This window comes from Planococcus citri, chromosome 2, assembly GCF_950023065.1.
Source record: "Planococcus citri chromosome 2, ihPlaCitr1.1, whole genome shotgun sequence".
Classification (NCBI taxonomy): Eukaryota; Metazoa; Arthropoda; class Insecta; order Hemiptera; family Pseudococcidae; genus Planococcus; species Planococcus citri.
In genome coordinates this window covers 26,400,301-26,419,014 of record NC_088678.1, presented here as the reverse complement: position 1 = coordinate 26,419,014, position 18,714 = coordinate 26,400,301, and the positions used below count along the sequence as shown (strand labels likewise).

Here is an 18,714-nt window from a genome sequence, read left to right as displayed (position 1 = left end):
TTCCCCGAACATCACGCCTCGTCGTGTATTTGCGGGTTCCGGGTTGTCAGTTTGCGGCGTTACCTACTTTGGTCCACAGTGATAACGAGTTTGTAATAGCTTGCAACACCGCAACGTTGTGTTGCTTCTCAACTACCAACACACGTCGTCTTGAAAATTCCCCTTTTTTTCTCTCCGTTTTCCCTTCGTTGTGGAACGTCTGCAGTGCGGCCACATGTCAATATAATTTCTCTCTATGCTTCTTCTTGTTTGGGTAGTCGAGGGTAGTACATATTTTTTTTTTACATTCAATTGTTTCCACTCTCTATCTAATACCCATTCTTAGATGTTATAGCTCACAAAGTAGCCCTATTGTATTATGATAGTCAGGATCAGAATGCCAGGGTACCTGTTTCAGGGTTGGTATTTACTTAGCCTATGTGTACATACTCGCGACTCGCGAGTATGAATCCACATAATTCTACCACTTAGGTAAATGGGTACAATTATTTTGAAAAGGTTGAACACTTCTGAGATGGTACATTCCATAAGAAGAGGGTCGACATTGTCAGAAAAGTGATAAAAAAAGAAAAAAGAAAAAAACTTTGATTCAAGTTTTGCATATGATTTTTCATTTTCTCTTCCTTTTATGAACAATAGGTACCAACATAAAACTCGAAATCGCATTATAACTACATAATATTTCAGGGGAAAATGCATTGAACTAAACTTGTAGACCTCAAAATTTCCTATCTATACACTCCATTATCAACAGATGATCTGATACTGGAAAAATATTCTGATTTCGAGTTTTCAACACAGTTGAATCGAATCCTTTTCAGAAATATTTCCTCAAATTCGAGTTGAACGTTCTTAGTAGGTCTTAGGAATTTCCAAAATAATTTTTAGATAAAAATTCAAATGTTTTGGAAAAATAAGTTGGTGGAATCAATCTATAGTCGATTTTTTCAAATTATTCAACAGCCTGTTAGATGAGTATTTTTTGTGAAGAACGATATTCTTCGAGCTCACTTCAAAAATTGAATTTCCACACTTTTTGCTTCATATGAGAATTTTTTTTATCTAAAGAAATTTAAGAAATTTTGCATGCAAATGAAGATTTTCAGTACAAATTTCCCCATTTTTTATTCATTAGCAATCTTTTTGAAATTATGGAAATTAACTCCATGCTCACCAGCTATACATTCACAACACTTTTGCAGTAATTGTTTTGCAAGAATCTCAAAATATATTACGCATACACTTTTATTCCAGTTTTCAGAAGTTTTAGAGCGATTGAGAAAGCATGTTTCGTTTCAATTTTCTATCTTAAGGACAGCTTTATTTAGTCAAGTGTTTTTTCCATTCTCATATCTGAATTCAGAGAATCAGATTATTCCAATTTCCAGTCTTTTTTCAATAATTTCGCAAAATCATCTTTTTTCATTCTGCAATCCGAAATTTTTCAAGGAAAATCAGTTTAAGAAATCAAATTTTGAAAATTTTACTTTTTCATTCCAATCAAAAAGTCGACCTGTAAATTCCAAATTCGTATTTAATGAGCTGAACTCTACTAAAATAAACCTCTTTGCAATTATTTTGCACAATTTTTAAAAATTTAATGTTTCTGCCAGTTTTTTTTGAAAAATTGCTGCTTTTAAAACGCAGAAAAACGTTTGAAAGCCTAGCTACAAATTATCATGAAACGACTGAAAATTGGGGTAATTTGATTCACCGAATCCAAATAAATGGTGATTTGATTTAATAAAAAAAAAAGTTAACGGAATAAATTTATCTCGTCAGCCATCTCCGCGTGATGAGTTCTGGGTGAAAGCTGGAAAAATACATTTTTTTACATTGAGTTGGAGAATCGTAGGTATGTAGGTATTTTTTCAGATTACTTACGCCAAGATTCATTTTCTACCGGAATTATGTGCAAATTGAGAATTTCCGGAGATGGTGGGAATGTGGGGGAGGGTGGGGGGGTCATTTCAACTCATAAATAGTGATAAAAGGCATCCTGGACTTCAAATGAATAGCAATTTGTAAAACATGGATGTTTTTGCATATTTCAAGAGCAATGTAAACTAAAATCTCCAATAAAAGTGAAAAAAAACCGAATGAAAATGGGTTTTTAGTCCTAAATAGGCATAATGCGACAAATAACCATTAAAAAAATCAAAAATATTAAAAACATTTTCAATTTTTCAAGCTTACCATTTTATTGAGCGCCACAAAAAAGTGAGACCATTTCGCCAGTTTTTGGTGATTTCTATTTTTAAGAAAGCAAGATAGATTTCAAAAATTTTAGAAGAAGTCAAAGTTTTTTTATCAATTTTTACGCGTAGTATTCAAAAGGAGAGTTTTTAACAATAATTTTTGAAAAAACTAGGGCTTTTTGGAACTTTTTGCAAAAAAAACGGCAATTTCCAGTACCTAATTTTTAAAGCAATCTTCAGGGTGAAAAAGCAAAATTTCTTAGCAATTTGGAAAAAAACAAGTTGGGAAATGTCTGACAAAAAGTACCTAAGTTTGCAATTTTTGCCAAGAAAATGAAACTTTTTCGTGAAAGAAAACGTGACATTCTTGGGAAAATGTTGACAAAAAAAAAAAGACTTCGACAATTTCAGAAAAAAATAAAACAATGCATTTTGGTAATTTTTGAAAAAATTAGGACATTTGGATTTTTTTTGCAAATCAGAGACGATTTTCAGAAATTTATGGTAAGAAACAACACTTTTTGGCAAATTAAACAAAAAGTGGGATTTTTTTCATTTTTTGCAGAAAGCGAGACTTTGAAAATTTCTGGACATTTGCGTGTTGAATAAAAATTTTTTTTAATCATAAGAACTCTTCAACAAGTACCATTAGCGATATGCAAAATGACAAAAATTCCATCATCAAAATAGCAAAACATGAGAAAGAGTGGAAAAACTCGACAATATGATCAATTGATCAAGATTCAAAGGAAGAGTCCTATAGGAAACAATTTATAATTTTGTTGATTTTCAATTTGGTATGATTTCCTCTTTTCTCTTCATGTTCTTTCGATGGAAATTTTTATTTTCTGAAGTTTGATTTCTTCCTTCCCATTCTTTCTCTCAATGACTCAAATATCCATTCTTTTGAATTTTCAAATTAGTAAAAAACTATATTTTTATAGAAAAAAGAAAAAAACTATGATTTTTTTTGTCCTTTTTCTCAATTTAGCATCTTTGTCACAAAAATAAACAAAAACAAAACTCTGCATCGAGACAGCAATTTAAAAAAAATACCTGTGCCAAGAAAAGCACCACACATGCTTCAAAAAAAAAAAAAAAAAAAAAAAAAAATCGTGCCAAAAATAGAACCAAAACCAATGTGTATAAACATAGAATTTTTTTTAAATAGTTGATGCAGTTTTTGCCATGAGTAGTCTATGCAGGGATGATTGTATTCGTACATAAGTAAGTAGAGCATAAAAATAATGTTGTCAATTTTACATCCAAAAAGCTCAACCACCTATGGGTCATTCGAAAATGATTTTTCTCAAGTTGACGATACTAAAACTAACTGTTCGTCTTAGATTTGAACTAAACCACAATTTTTTAAATATGACCTGACACCCCCATACGTATTAGGGAGAAACTCGTCTGATTTCAGCTGTTTCGTAAAATTTATCTTCTTTACGAATTTTGATTTTAGTCAAAATTTCATTTTTTGCTCTATAAAGGTCTTCTTCAATTGAAAAAATGATAATGACTCAAATAAGTTGTTCAAAATGTCGAGTACCTACTAGTGCAAAACAAGGGGTTTCAAAATAATGTTAATTACCTACTTACTCTTGTCTACCTATCTTCCTACCAGGCGCGGACTGGCCCTACCGGGATACCGGGAGTTTCCCGGTGGGCCCCTCCAAAAAAATGGGCCCTTCCAAAAAATGGGCCCTCAGTATAGATAACGGGCCCTTTGGTGAAAGAAAGGCCCTTTCATATTTTGAAATTAGTTTATCTACTTTAAATGTGAGGATCAAAATCACTACTGTCTATAGCGATTAATTTGTAATTTATATCTAAAACAACGCGGCCCGAACGTGTTGACACGCGACCCACTGTGGTTTCGTCGATTTAATATTGTTATGTGACGCTGAGGCCTGAGCGTGCTGACGTGGTACTAGGGGTGGTTTCGTGATAAACTCGTGGCAGGTGAGAGTGATCTCGGGCCTTTGGGCCCGCGAGAATAATCTCTGGCCCTGGGCCCCATGAGAGTAGCATCGGGCCTGTACGCTTCACAAGAGTAATCTCAGGCCCTTGTGCCCTGCGAGAGTAACATCAGTGCTCGGGCCTTTACACCTCGTGAGAGTAATTTCAAGCCCCTGGGCAACGCGAGATTGATCTGGGGTCGTTGGGGGGCCTGCAATAGTGAGAGGCCCAGAGCGAAAATCTCTATGGGCTAGTTTCAAAAGAAAAATCTTGATGTGCTAATTGTAAGCAGCAATGGGACAATTCGAATCGCGGGGCTGAATCGGGGGAGCGTCGCGATTCACCGATTTTTTTCTCTTTCAGTAGCATTTTTGTGATACATACCTAAGTATAAAATAAATGTTTTCATCAATTTTTCTGACCTCTGTTCCTCTTGAAAATAGAAAACACTAATTTTCAGCTATACTACAGCCATCAAAGTCGACTGCACGTAGATTTCAAGTTCAAGTCGCTTCGTAGCCTCCAGCGACTTTTTGAAAATTGTTAGAGCCTTCAGCAGATTTTTGAAACATGAAATTTGTGCTGAAGAAATTGTAGATCGGTTATGTCAAAACAGTGATGAATTCAGGGACGAAGCGAAGGGGGGCTAGGGAGGCAGCCTGCCCCCCCGTGTTCCGCAAAAGTTGGGAAAAGTTGGAAAATTGTGAGAAGTACAAGAAAGTTGGGAAAATATAAAAATTCCGACAATAATTATTTTAGTTTTGGAGTTTTCAAATGTTAAAATTTTTTACAATCATCAAAGTTAAAACTTTCCCAACTTTTGAAGGCAACCCAGTTTCTAAATCTATGATTGTCCCAACTAAAATTCACATTTTTTTCAAAAATTTTTGCCCTTGCTTTGCTCGGGCAAAATTGTTGTGCCTTTTTACGTCAACATTACAACTGTTTTGCTCCTTGAAATTACAAATTTTGAAAATCTTTTACCCTCGCTTCGCTCGGGCCAATTTATTTTTTTTCAGGCTTGAAAATTTCAAGAAACTATTGATAAATTTCTTAAAAAGTTGAGATCAGAAAAACAGAATTTTTTCATTAAATTTGATATTGTTCTACTTTTTGAATTACAATTTTTCCAAAGCTTTTAGCCTCGATTCTCTCGACCCAATTTGATTCTCTTCTACCCACTAAGTTACAATTTCAAGAAACGTATGATTGAATTTGAAAAATATTGAGACCAGAAAAACTGGATTTTTTAAATTAAAATTGATGTTCTACTTTTCCATTTCAAGTCACATATTTTCCAAAACTTTTGCCATTGCTTCACTCGGGCCAATTTAGTTCTTTTTTTCACTCTGACGAATTTTACAAAACCACTGATAAAATTAAAAGAAAGTTGAGATCAGAAAACCCGAATTCTTACATTAAAATTGATGTTATTCTACTTTGCGAACTACAAACTTTTCAAAGCTTTCGGCCTCGCTTCGCTCGGCACAAATTGGTTCTCATCTACAAAGTTACAATATTTTAAAAAATCTATGATTGAATTTTGAAAAATGTTGAGATTAGAAAACCCGAATTCTTTCATTAAAATTGGTGTTATTCTACTTTTTGAATCATACATTTTCCAAAACTTTTGCCCTCGCTTCGCTCGGGCCATTCAAAATGCTACTTTAAATAATTTTAAGAAAGGTAGAGTAGGGTAATTGCAAAATTGTGACCTCATGCAAAAAAATATAAATTTTCTGGTTGTGCCAACTAAGGGGTGTCGAAGCAACAACCTTCACCGACCTATTCACCTGGTCACAACTTGCAGGGTTCCACTTGTCGCTCCGTAGCAAACACTATTGTCAAAGCATGTTGAAACCACTCATAAGTAAAGTGAGAGGGTTTTTTTTTAAAAATGCATGTAAAATAGAAAAAACGGTCGATTTATCTGGAATTTTCACGATTAGGGTCATGAAGGATTGAAGTTTAAGGTAGGATATCGCAATTTGAAATTTTGTTTTTATTTTGGCCGTAAATCGCGTTTTTGCAATCACCCCCAAAAAAATCGACTCCGGGTAATTGCAAAAACAATTTTTTTTTCATTTTTGCACTTACCACAAATATTTTTTGTCCTAAATAACTTGAAAATGGTTCGAAATTTCCAAAAAAAATTAACTTCCACGGTCACATGATGAGTTACTCGTTAGAGAAATGATTAACAGTTTTACTGAATTTCAAAATTATTGCTTCTTTTTAATGTTTTACTAATATATTTGATGAAAAATGTATTTCTATGACGAGTTTTTTTACATAAAAAACATCAGTTTTGTTCGTTTTAGCGAGTTTAGAAAAAAATAATTTTTCAACATTTTTTCACTCCCCTAAAAATTTGTTTGGGAAGTGGAAAAGTTTTCGAATTTTTTACCGAATCAAGACCACGAATACATCAAAAGTTAGCAAATGACACGTAGAATACACTGAGTGTGTTGAAAATACAAAAAAATATAAAAATAAAAAAAATATCGCCCACTTTTGCATTTACCCCAACATGGGGTAAATGCAAAAGTCGATTTTCAAATTTTCAAATTGCAATTTTCTCCACGATTTGTGGACCAAATTGTACCAAAATTTTACCATTGATAGAGAACCCCCTGAAGTATAAGTGGTACAAATTTCAGCTTCATCCATGCAATAGTCTTCTCACAGCGCCCTCTCAAAGTGTCACTGATCAAAAAGTGCTTTGCAATTACCCCACTCTACCTAATATGAAAATTAAACAGAAAAATTCCAGAAGTACTCATAATATTCAAAGCTTATAAAAAATGCAAATTTTTAATTTCTTTCGGAACAGAGCCACTTGCTTTTCAAAATTTTTTAATATCAGAGTGTTCACCACGTTAAAATTTTGATTATAGTCGGCAAAGTTACAATTTTTTGGCTACAAAATGTCGTGATACAATCCCCTCACTACTTGTAACTGAAATACCCTCTTTTTTCATCCAACTTGGGAATTTTCAGTCGAATAAGTTGGGAATTTTCAGTCAAATTGGTTGGGAATCTTAGATCTTTGCCCCCCAGCAAAACCACTTCGCTACGTCCCTGGATGAATTCGCACGAATTTTAGTATTATAATAATCATAGTACTTACGTTAGTATTGAGTGTTGTTCAAATTATTTTATTTTATTTTTTTTTAAATACCTACAGAACAAACACGTTTTTTGTTGTTATTTTATTAAGTATGAAAAGCGCAATTTATCTAGAATCAAATTTTTGACATTTTTTCACCTAATATGTACGTCTACATACGGCCACACAACATTAATTAAAAAAACGGACCCTCAATTCTGGATTGGGCCCCAATTTTCATGATTTCCCGGTAGGCCTTTTTGACCCAGTCCGCGCCTGCTTCCTACCAAGTTGGGTAGGAAAATTAAAGTGGGAAATAAACACTCGAAACTCACGTATTCCACTAGTAATTGGCATGCTGAACAACTTTTGTTATCATCATTTTTTTGATTACAGGGTTCTTTCACTTGAAATAGATCAAAAAAAATTTTTGACAAAAATCAAAATTCATCAATTTTGAGCATAATATGGCCGGAAAATTATCGCGAAACATGCCTTCCCAGTAATTTGAGGTTGCTGAACATGAATTTTTATTCAATTTCAACACAACTGTACACCCTGCACCCCCCCAATCCCGACAATTGTATTTCACCACAAATTCCACCCCCCACCCATAAGAAATTTTTTTTTGAAAAAGTAATCTGCGGGCTAATCAATGCTGTTCTCATTGAGCCATATACCAATTTTCGGCTTGTTCGGATAGTTTTTGGCCAAAATAACCCTAAAAAATACATTTTTAGTTTGTTTCTCGCCTTAGCAAGAAATATCCACTGTAGGTGTATGAGCTATACTCGACTTTTCATCACAATCTAAACTCGAGCAGAAATAGTGAAAAAAATTCATTTCCTGGGGCTGAAAATTTCAGAACAAGCTGAAATTTAGTGTATGACTGTTTCAGTAGAGCATTGATATGTCTGTACACAAATTTTTCAAAAAAATAAATTTTAGGAGGGGAGGGGTGGATTTTGGGACGAACTTGATGGTGAGGGTTTTTGGTTCAAAGTTGGGCTAAAATAGAATCAAAATTCGAGTTCAGCGACCTTGAATTAGTGAGAAAACGTGGTTCGCGATAATTTTTTGGCCATATTTGGCCCAAAATTGACAAATTTCAATTTTTTCAAAATCCTGTTTTGCTCAATTATAAGCGGAAGGATCGTTTAATCAAAAAAATGATGATCACAAAAGTTGTTTAGCATGTCGTGTACTAATGAAATACATGGGTTTCAAATGATTATTACCTACTTTCGTCTACCTACTACCCATCAAGTTGGGTAGGTAAATGAAAATAGGAAATTAACACTCGAAAACCTCGTATTCCACTAGTACTTGGCATGCTAAACAAGTTTTGTCATTGCATTTTTTTCGATTAAGACAGACATTTTCTTGTGATTGAGTAAAACAGAATTTTGAAAAAATTGAAATTTGTCAATTTTGGGCCAAATATGGCCAAAAAATTATCGCGAATCACGTTTTCTCACTAATTCAAGGTCGCTGAACTCGAATTTTGATTCTATTTTAGCCCAACTTTGAACCAAAAACCCTCACCATCAAGTTCGTCCCAAAATCCACCCCTCCCCTCCTAAAATTTATTTTTTTGAAAAATTTGTGTACAGACATATCAATGCTCTACTGAAACAGTCATACACTAAATTTCAGCTTGTTCTGAAATTTACAGCCCCAGGAAATGAATTTTTTTCACTATTTCTGCTCGAGTTTAGATTGTGATGAAAAGTCGAGTACTTATATAGCTCATACACCTACAGTAGATATTTCTTGCTAAGGCGAGAAACGAACTAAAAATGTGTTTTTTAGGGTTATTTTGGCCAAAAACCATCCGAACAAGCTGAAAATTGGTATATATGGCTCAATCAGAACATCATTGATTAGCCCGCAGATTACTTTTTCAAAAAAAGTTTTCTTATGGGTGGGGGGTGGAATTTGTGGTGAAATACAATTGTCGGGATTGGGGGGTGCAGGGTGTACAGTTGTGTTGAAATAAATACATTTGAGAGACCCATCTGGAAACCACACTCAATGTAGATCAACTCCATAAAAAAGTCGAGAATAAACTACAGGTCGATTCATTGGATGCTCAAATCAAATTAATTCCACACCTTCAGGAGGAATTCAAAAATGCTGGAGAAATCGAATATCGTGTTGGAGGCTTCACAATGACCCGAATTGGTGAAATTCGTTTTGGGGGAGTTGATATTATAGAGTTTTGGGGCTGATTTTCATTATTTTTATAAATACATATACCTACTCAACATTTTCTTTTTCAAAAATTTTCGAAAAATCAATTTTAATTACTAAATTTTTGGTTACTAAGCACCTACTTACTTACTCTTTCTAAAAATCGCGACTTCGTTCAAATCTATGGCGAACATTTTAGGTAGATAGTCCCTTTTCAGGAAGGTATACCTACCTGACTCCAACGCAAATTACCGTCAAGTCCTCAAGAATGTGAGAGAAAGGGGAAGGGGTCCCAATATTTCTTAGCACTCAAACGTCGTCTGCTTCAAAACTAATTTCACCGTTCGAATCGCATCAAAATCTGATTCGAAAGCACTCATTGAAGTTTTTAAAAAAGCTGAAAGTGAAATTTTTCATCTAAAAGCTCATGTTTCAAAATTTGGCCCTGTATGTGCGAGTGAGTTGTAGGCTTCAAAAGTGTGTAGAGAATGTCATAACTGTCATCAGAGTACTCGTAACATAGACTGATTTAAAGTATAAAAAATTAGTCAAAACGAGATAATTTTTGAAGTATTTTTTTTAAGTGTTCCTTTCAGGTTATGAAAAATTGAAAATCGTGTAAATTTAGGAAGGTGGTTTATGGTCAATTGGTCATAATGATCTAAAACTGTAATAACTCTCTATAAGGCCTTAAAATTTGATCGAAAATTGGTTCTGTAAATCAAAATATGGTACTTCTAAAATTTCATGAATTTGAAAAAATTATTCGAAAATGAATAGATTTTTTATTAAAAAACCTACATAAATGAGAATGCTTACGCTAACGATTGAGGAGTACTTGTCACTTTTCAATTTTTTGTGGTACTTACATATCTTGCCCAAAATACGGTAGGTACCTATATACTTGTAATTAGTTTGAACTTTGAAGTTGATAATGAAGCAAAAGTTCATCAATTTTATAAAATAGGTGCCTACCTATCTAATCTATTCAAATTAACAAATTTCTTTCAGTAAAAATTAGATAGGTACTGTTCAAATTCTTTTCAGTGTTTCATACGTACCTACTCCTACAAATACGTATTTCAGTAGGCTACATTTTTAAGACTCACGTGTGTATTTGGCGCCAAATAGATTTATTTATTTAGCGCCAACAGCACATGGTTACAATAAGATAATGTTTTCTGTATTTCACGGATAAAATGTAGCGGTCAACTGCCTTGGCAGACACTCATCAATCAGCTGGGCACATTACAGCTTAGATAGAGGGTGTAAGGGATGGTTAAGGGATGAATGAAGTTGCATACCAATGCTATACATATGCTGCAGTCAACAGTACAACTTCACAATAACCCTAGGTAGTTTACGTTTACACAATAAAAAAAAAAAAAAAAGATGTTCTCTTGGTTACTGTGAATATTCCAATATAAAGAGAGAGAACAATAAATGAAACAGAATAGGAACGAATACCTGCTTCACCAGTGTGTGTCAGGCCACACTCTCTAAAGAAACAACCAGTTTAATGTATAAGGGATTTTTAAAAAGACGAGCAGAAAGCACAAACTGGCTGAAAACCTTTCCGAGGGAATTTATTCCCTCCTCGTAGCTGGATGGTTGGCTGCCTTTCGTTTGTCTCTACTGCGTAGTGCTACTTTCACAATATCGTAAATAATACTGTGGACCAAAGTAGGTAGTGCCCAGTTTGCGTTTCTTATTTGGAACAGACTGTAGTGTCGTTGTGGCACCAGGGCAAAAATTGACGTACAGGCACCTGGTGACGTTCTGACACCATTTCGGACATTTTCAACCTAAAACGTTGTGGCACCATTTGGTGGTGCCTGAACGTAAATTTTGGTGCCAGAACGTCAATTCAGTATATAATTTGGTGCCACAACTACAGTAATTAAGAGTATCAATATACAGTATGACACAAAAGTAGTGTTTGGTGGCATTTATTTCTAAGTGGAAAGAGCTAGAGAGATGAATGAAGCGGCGTTGAGTAGAGAAAAATAAGGGCTTTCAAAAGCAACCTTGAAAATATCAGGCCCATGCACAGGGTGTCCACAAATTGAAAAACCGGTTTGGTCAAAAAATTCATACTGGTTTTTATTGGCGCAATGTATTCTGCACACTAAGGCGACAAAAACGTGATATGAATTTTTTGAAACCGGTTCGTTAATTTGCAACCGGTCAACAAAAAGTACCCAAAAATTGTGGATAGAGAAAAAAGTTTGAAACAAAAGTTGTAGAGCGTGAAAAATTACACAATTCTGCCTAATCACATTTTGAAACCGGTTCATTGGTTCGCATTTAGCAACCAGTTTTTGACAATCACCTAAAAATTGAAGATAGAGAAAAATGCTTGAAACAAAAGTTGTAGAGCGTGAAAAATTGAACCATTTTCGCTGATTGGATTTTGAAACCGGTTCATTAACTTGCAACCAGTTATCAAAATTACCTAAAAATTGAAGATCGAGAAAAAAGCTTGAAGTAGAGCGTGAAAAATTACACAATTCTGTCTAATCACATTTTGAAACCGGTTCATTGGTTCGCATTTAGCAACCAGTTTTTGACAATCACCTAAAAATTGAAGATAGAGAAAAATGCTTGAAACAAAAGTTGTAGAGCGTGAAAAATTGAACCATTTTCGCTGATTGGATTTTGAAACCGGTTCATTAACTTGCAACCAGTTATCAAAATTACCTAAAAATTGAAGATCGAGAAAAAAGCTTGAAGTAGAGCGTGAAAAATTACACAATTCTGTCTAATCACATTTTGAAACCGGTTCATTGGTTCGCATTTAGCAACCAGTTTTTGACAATCACCTAAAAATTGAAAATAGAGAAAAATGTTTGAAACAAAAGTTGTAGAGCGTGAAGAATTGAACCGTTTTTGCTGATCGGATTTTGAAACCAGTTTATTAATTTGCAACCAGTTATCAAAATTACCTAAAAATTGTAGATCGATAAAAAAGCTTGAAACCAAAGTTGTGGGGCTTGAAAAATTGAACAATTCAGTTCAATCACATTTTGAAACCAGTTCATTGGTTCGCATTTAGCAACCAGTTTTAGACAATCACCTGAAAAGTGAAAGTAGAGAAAAATGCTTGAAATAAAAGTTGTAGAGCGTGAAAAGTTGAACCATTTGTGCTGACCGGATTTTGAAAATGACTAATTGACTTACAATCAGGTAACTTTTGATAGTTTGCTGCGATTTAATGAACTGGTTTCAAAATCTAATCAGCGAAAATGGTTGAATTTTTCATGCTCTACAACTTTTGTTTCAAGCATTTTTCTCTATTTTCAATTTTTTCATCTTGAAACATTCTTTTCACTTTTTTTTCACGGCAAAAATTTGAAAAATTTCAAAGTGCTTTTTTATGGCATGCCGTAGTTTCTTACGATTAATTCTACGGTAAGATGCACGGCAAAGTAAAATTAATTTTACTTTTCCGCATGAAATTAACTTTTGCCGTGAAAAAAAACGTGAAAAGTTATGGTCATTGTCATTATAAATTAAATGTAAATGCACAATTTTATATGTATTAGAAATTTGGTCAATTTACCTTCGTTTTCATCTGAATCTAATTCCAAAATTTGTATTGGAGGCAGAATCCTGAAATCATCTTTATCGGATTCGAAGGACGATGACGAATGCAGATAGCACAGTTTTCAATGTTAACTGTTTTCTTTTTGCATGCTCAGGTCACAGTACCTGGTGTCCAAGAATAAAGAATGGGAAAACAATTTCTCCACTGAAAAGTGCCCAACTTCAAACGCCAATTATAAAATAAATAGTCACCATATGATCCATTTTTTGATTGGAAAAATAGTTTTTGTATAAATGAATTTATGAAAAGTCCTTCTCAAGGGTATTCTTTTATCTCTGTTATCAGTAAGGCTACTATACTAGGGCTACTATAATTTCATACAGGTACGGACAGCCGCCATTGCCCATCCAACCTTGAACACAACAACATTAGAATGCATCTGTATGCATACAACTTTCCATATAAAAAATGCAATTTTTTTGATTGTTCGCGAGTTCGGATGAACTTTCATGAGGTCTCAAATTAAAGACGATGAAATTCCCTATCGATTGGTGTTAAATTTTTATCATTTCGCGTAAAAATAACGATTTTATGAATACTTTTATTTTACTGATTTTTGCATACTACGTACGTCATCTTTAAACTGAAAATACTCGAAATTTTCAGTGGACACATAGGTATTTTAATACATCAAAATGTTCGTAATTTTATCCTCTTTAAAATGGTTGTTTACCGAAAGCTCTACCTTCAACCGTTCAAAAGTTTTTGAAGTTCAAAGTTGCGGAAAGTGGTCAAATTGTGTTATTACAGTTATCATGTGTTATCAGTAAGTTATAGTTTTGATCAGTAACCACTTTTCGCAACTTTGATCTTCGAAAACTTATGAACGGTTGAAGGTAGAGCTTTCAGTGAACAACCATTTTAAAGAGGATAAAATTACGAACATTTTGATGTATTAAAATATGTACCTATGTGTCCACTGAAAATTTCGAGTAATATTAGTTCAAAGTTCAATACTTACCATCCGCAACTTGTTTTCGCAACTTAAAACTTCGATAACTTTTGAACGGTTGCATGTAGAGCTTTCGGTAATAGCTCATTTTAAAGAGGATAAAATAACGAACATTTTGCTGTATTAAAATACCTATGTGTCCGCTGAAAATTTCGAGTATTTTCAGTTTAAAGATGACGTACGTAGTATGCAAAAATCAGTAAAATAAAAGTATTCATAAAATCGTTATTTTTACGCGAAATGATAAAAATTTAACACCAATCGATAGGGAATTTCATCGTCTTTAATTTGAGACCTCATGAAAGTTCATCCGAACCCGCGAACAATCGAAAAAGTTGCATTTTATACACGAATAATTGTATGCATACGTATGATTATGATAAGATAACAATGTTTATCCATTTCTTGGATGGGCAATGGCGGCTGTCCGTACCCATAACGAAGTTTATAGTAGCCTTAACTATACTTATCCTTAAAGTGTAACGACACCAGACCACACTTTGGGTGTTCTGGGGTGCGTTCACTTTGCGTGTAGAAATCAGGTAAACTCGAATTCATTAGGGTATAAACACAGCATTGCCAATCAGAATTTTTCGTTCTTTGAAAGATTTGGATCCATAAACAAAACGTCAATTTTACCTCAGAAAACAGAAATATTGTTGGTTGTCTTCTGTTGACTAATGAAATACCAAACGTGTTCATTTCATTCGGAGAAATTTGCCTGAGTATCATTAGCCAATTAATTTCAGGGATGGAAGAACAAGGAATTTTGTTCTTCGTTTTTCGTTCTTTTGTTCCTGAAATGAATTTTCACAATATGTTCTTTCATTCGTTCTTTCCGGTTCTTTCTCAAAACTCGGAAACTTTGTTCGTTCTTTCGTTCGTTCGTTCTCTCGTTCTTTGATTTTTTGGTTCTCCGTTCCCAGTGTTCTTGTCTTGTTCTTGTAATTTTCAAATTTTTTTTTTGCATAAATGCCAAATTGTGGCACTTTTTTCTCAAATTTTGACCCAAAATATCCCAAAATGTTCGAAAAATGAATTAAAAAATGGAAAAAACACTGAAAACAGAGTGAAAAAAACTAAAAAGAAGAACGGGAACAAGATAAAAAATCAGAAGAACGGTTCTTGTTCTTCTGTTTTTCAAAGACGAATAAAAATTTCCGTTCTTTGTTCTCATTTTCTCAATGTTCTTCACTGGGATTTTTCCAGGTGTTCGTTCTTTCGTTCGCTCGTTCTTTCAAAAATTGGTTGTTCTTTTGTTCTTCGGTCCTGTTCGTTCTTCCATCCCTGATTAATTTTCCAATTTAGAACTAATTTATGATCATAAAGTTTGTTTACTTTATACCTAATGAAATTCTACATGCAAAGATTGCAAAGTGAACGCACCCCGGGACTTCGGGTCCATTCGGGGATGTACGTAGATAGCCGAAGTGTATTTAGTGTTATTGTTATTTCGTGAACTTCTCTAATTATTTTTGCGATTGCGAATCTGAATCAAACTATGTAATTTCAAATTAATAAAAACATTTGGTCAAAATTTGACAACTTAGGAGACAAGTAATCAAAACTGAAGCACCAGTTGAGGCAGTTGAGTATCTTAAAGTCGTTTGTTGAAGTTATTCAATTCAAAAATAGAATATTAGGTAAGTCTAAGTACTCAACTTTACGGAAAAAGTGGTTTTCGATCAGAAAGGACATTGAATAATTTGGTTCCAGAAAACTAAAAGCACTGTTTGACGAGTATGCAGATGAGAAAATGAATTAATGCACGCTAATCTTTTATTGTTTTTCACTTTCAGTATGGTTTTGATAACGTTTCTCCTCCATCCCCCAGATTTATCGCATAAAGTACGATAGGACTACATACGACATACATAATACTTCTATTTTAAAATCAAAGTTTAATGATAGATGCATAATTAATTACTCGATAAAAACACTGGAATATTAAGAGTTATGTAATAATAACAACTCAGTGACTCATTTTTAAGTTGCACTACATGTCAATGTCAGTTCAAGCAGAATAGGCCAGCAAAAGTTTTCGAATATTCAGTACATCGCTGATTTTTCAATAACACGAAACGCAGGCTATAATATCAAATTTTGAAGTTATTTAAACGGATTATTTTATTTTTTCTAGAATGGATGAGTAACGTGAGACGAGTGATAATTTGATAACAAGTTCACGAATTCACGATACAGTGTTGGTTGTTTAAAACTATCTTTTCAGACATTGTTTAAACTAATTTAAATGCCAAGAAAAAAACATTGTTGTTTAAAACGTAATTTCTATTTAAAACTGTTTTTATTGTTTAAAACTTGTTTTTTTTGAGACCCCGTTTTTTTTTGTTTTTTTTTTTGAATTAATTAAAGATTTTTGACCATAGAATTATCAAAAAAAAATTCAAAAATGATGTTTTTTTTACACGGATTTTACAAGAATCCATTATCTAAAGTATGGATTTTACAAGAATCCATAATCTGAATTCTGGGACTCCAATAGTCCAGCTGGATTGTTAGTTCATTTCTGATGAAGTAAAATCTAAAATCCATTCCTATAATCTACTACCTCAGTAGATTATGGATTTTCAATTTTAATCTGTTTAGGTATAATCCGGTAAAAAAAAGTCGGATTTTCAAAAACTTATTTTATATTATTTTTTGTAAAAAAAAAATTGACAATACCTAAAGGCAATATACTTTTTGAATTTTATTTACTTTTTTTGATCGAACGAGAACAATAAAATCAAACAAAGTTACAAAGTACCAAAAAAGTCTGAAAAAAAAACAAAAAACTGAATACTGAATCTGAAAAACCACATTTACGTTTACACATTGAAAAAAAAACGAAATTTTTTGTTTTAAACGTGTTTTAAAAACGTTTAAAACAGGTCAAATTTTACACTTGAATTTGGGTTTAATAAAAAAACTGTTTTTTGTTTTATTTTAAAAAACCTGTTTTTTGTTTTATTTAAAAAACAAGCAAGGTCACAGGTGACCTGGCAACGGGTTCCCCATAAAATGATACGAATTACCATTAAAAAAATATTGTTTTATTAATTAATTACGAGTACTATATAGGTACCTACTTTTGATAAACACGAGGAAAATTGAAAATGGTGGAAAATGGCCTTGCTTTTGAAAGTGAAAAGTGAAACAAAAAAACAAAAACAATCAATAAACAGAAGGAGGATGTTTTGTTATTTTTGTTTGTTTTTGGAAATGTGTTTCAAAAAAAATATTAAATTATTAGGTACTTCTACTTAATAATAATTTTAAGGAAATATTCGAATTGTTTTCCAAATTATTTGGGCCTGCATTTTGGCAGATTTTCTTATTCACAAACGTTTATAAAAATGTTGACAAAAAACGAATATTATTTGGGGTTCTTGAGAATTTTTTGAATAATTATTAGATTGGTAGAATATACAAAATAATTAGAAAATTTTAGATAAATTTGTTGTTGTCGAAAATTCGAATCGTTGATATTAGCAAGGTACCACATTTCATTCATCTTCTGTTGGTGATGAGCATAGCATAAGCGTAAAAACATTTTTTCTAAACTGACGTTCTCATTCCACTTATATCACTTATATATATTATATATTGTGTACTATGTAAGTACTAAGTACCTACTTGCTGCTAAAAAAAAAAAAATGATTGAATATTGAATGCTCCATAAATGACAAATGTTTATAAAAATGATGAAGTTGATCACTGTGGTGATACATTTTTTGAATTGTTACTTAGTTTTTCGTAATAATTTCTCAAAAATACATTGAAATAGTCACCAGAAAAGTAATTGACGTACAGAAATGATGATGCTTTAATAGCTTTAGCATTAGCTTTACTCGTTGCTGCTAAAAAAATATCATTGCTCAATTAAATTAAAAATTTTATGGTCAATCTTCTCCAATTTGCATTCACCTGGATTTAATCTAGAAATAAGTATGTTCAACATTTCACATTACATAAATAAAAAACAAAAATCATGTTTGAGACAGTGAGACTGCTGTTTATAATTTCTTTACCCGTATTACTTCATTTTTCTATTTTTTTTTTAATCGCCATCGAAATCCGAAGTACTTAGTACTGACTTGGTGATATTTTGATTTGAATTTGAACATCTATTCATTTCATTCTACATATTTACAGAGGAATTAAAAAATATACCAAATGTAGTTTTTATATTTTACTTCACTGGTTTACTCCTGGTGCTTTAATTTTCTGAATTAACATTTACTACGAAATAATTTGAAGTTGAAGCATTTAATTTCAATTTCGATTCGAAAATAATTAAGCAGTCCTTTTTTATTCAACTTTATTTTCACAAACCAAACGGCCTAAAAAAAACCACAAAAAATCGGTACTTAAATATCTAGAAAAAGATGCGGTTTTTCACCGATTGAATTTGAAAAATGCCGAATACTTTCATTAAAAATTAAAATTGATGTTGTTCTACTTTTCAAAACACGAATTTTCCGAAACTAAAAACATTTGCCCTCGCAAGCTCCTTTTAAAAATGTTAAAAATATGAAAATTAAAATATAAACAGAAAATTTTTAGAAATACTCATAATACTCACAGCATATGAAAAATGCAAATGCAACCCTGGGTTAAAGACAAAAATGGAGCACATTTTTGAACTCAGCGCTGTAGAAAACCTGTTAAGCGATATGCCATTTGATAATTC

At 32.8% G+C, this 18,714-nt stretch overlaps 2 long non-coding RNA genes across 2 annotated transcripts in view; one reads left to right on the top strand and one right to left on the bottom strand.

Annotated features, from left to right (window-relative positions):
* LOC135835231 (uncharacterized) overlaps window positions 1-13,878 on the bottom strand; it is a 69,498-nt gene extending 55,620 nt beyond the window's left edge. Inside the window, exon 1 of the long non-coding RNA XR_010556842.1 lies at window positions 13,025-13,878. This is a non-coding gene — a long non-coding RNA (uncharacterized LOC135835231). The remainder of the gene's footprint in view (window positions 1-13,024) is intronic.
* Window positions 13,879-15,180: 1,302 nt separating this feature from the next.
* On the top strand, window positions 15,181-18,028 carry LOC135835232 (uncharacterized). The gene is made up of 2 exons (XR_010556843.1): window positions 15,181-15,664; window positions 15,821-18,028. It is a non-coding gene; the product is annotated as an uncharacterized LOC135835232 (long non-coding RNA).
* The last annotated feature ends 686 nt before the right edge of the window (window positions 18,029-18,714 follow it).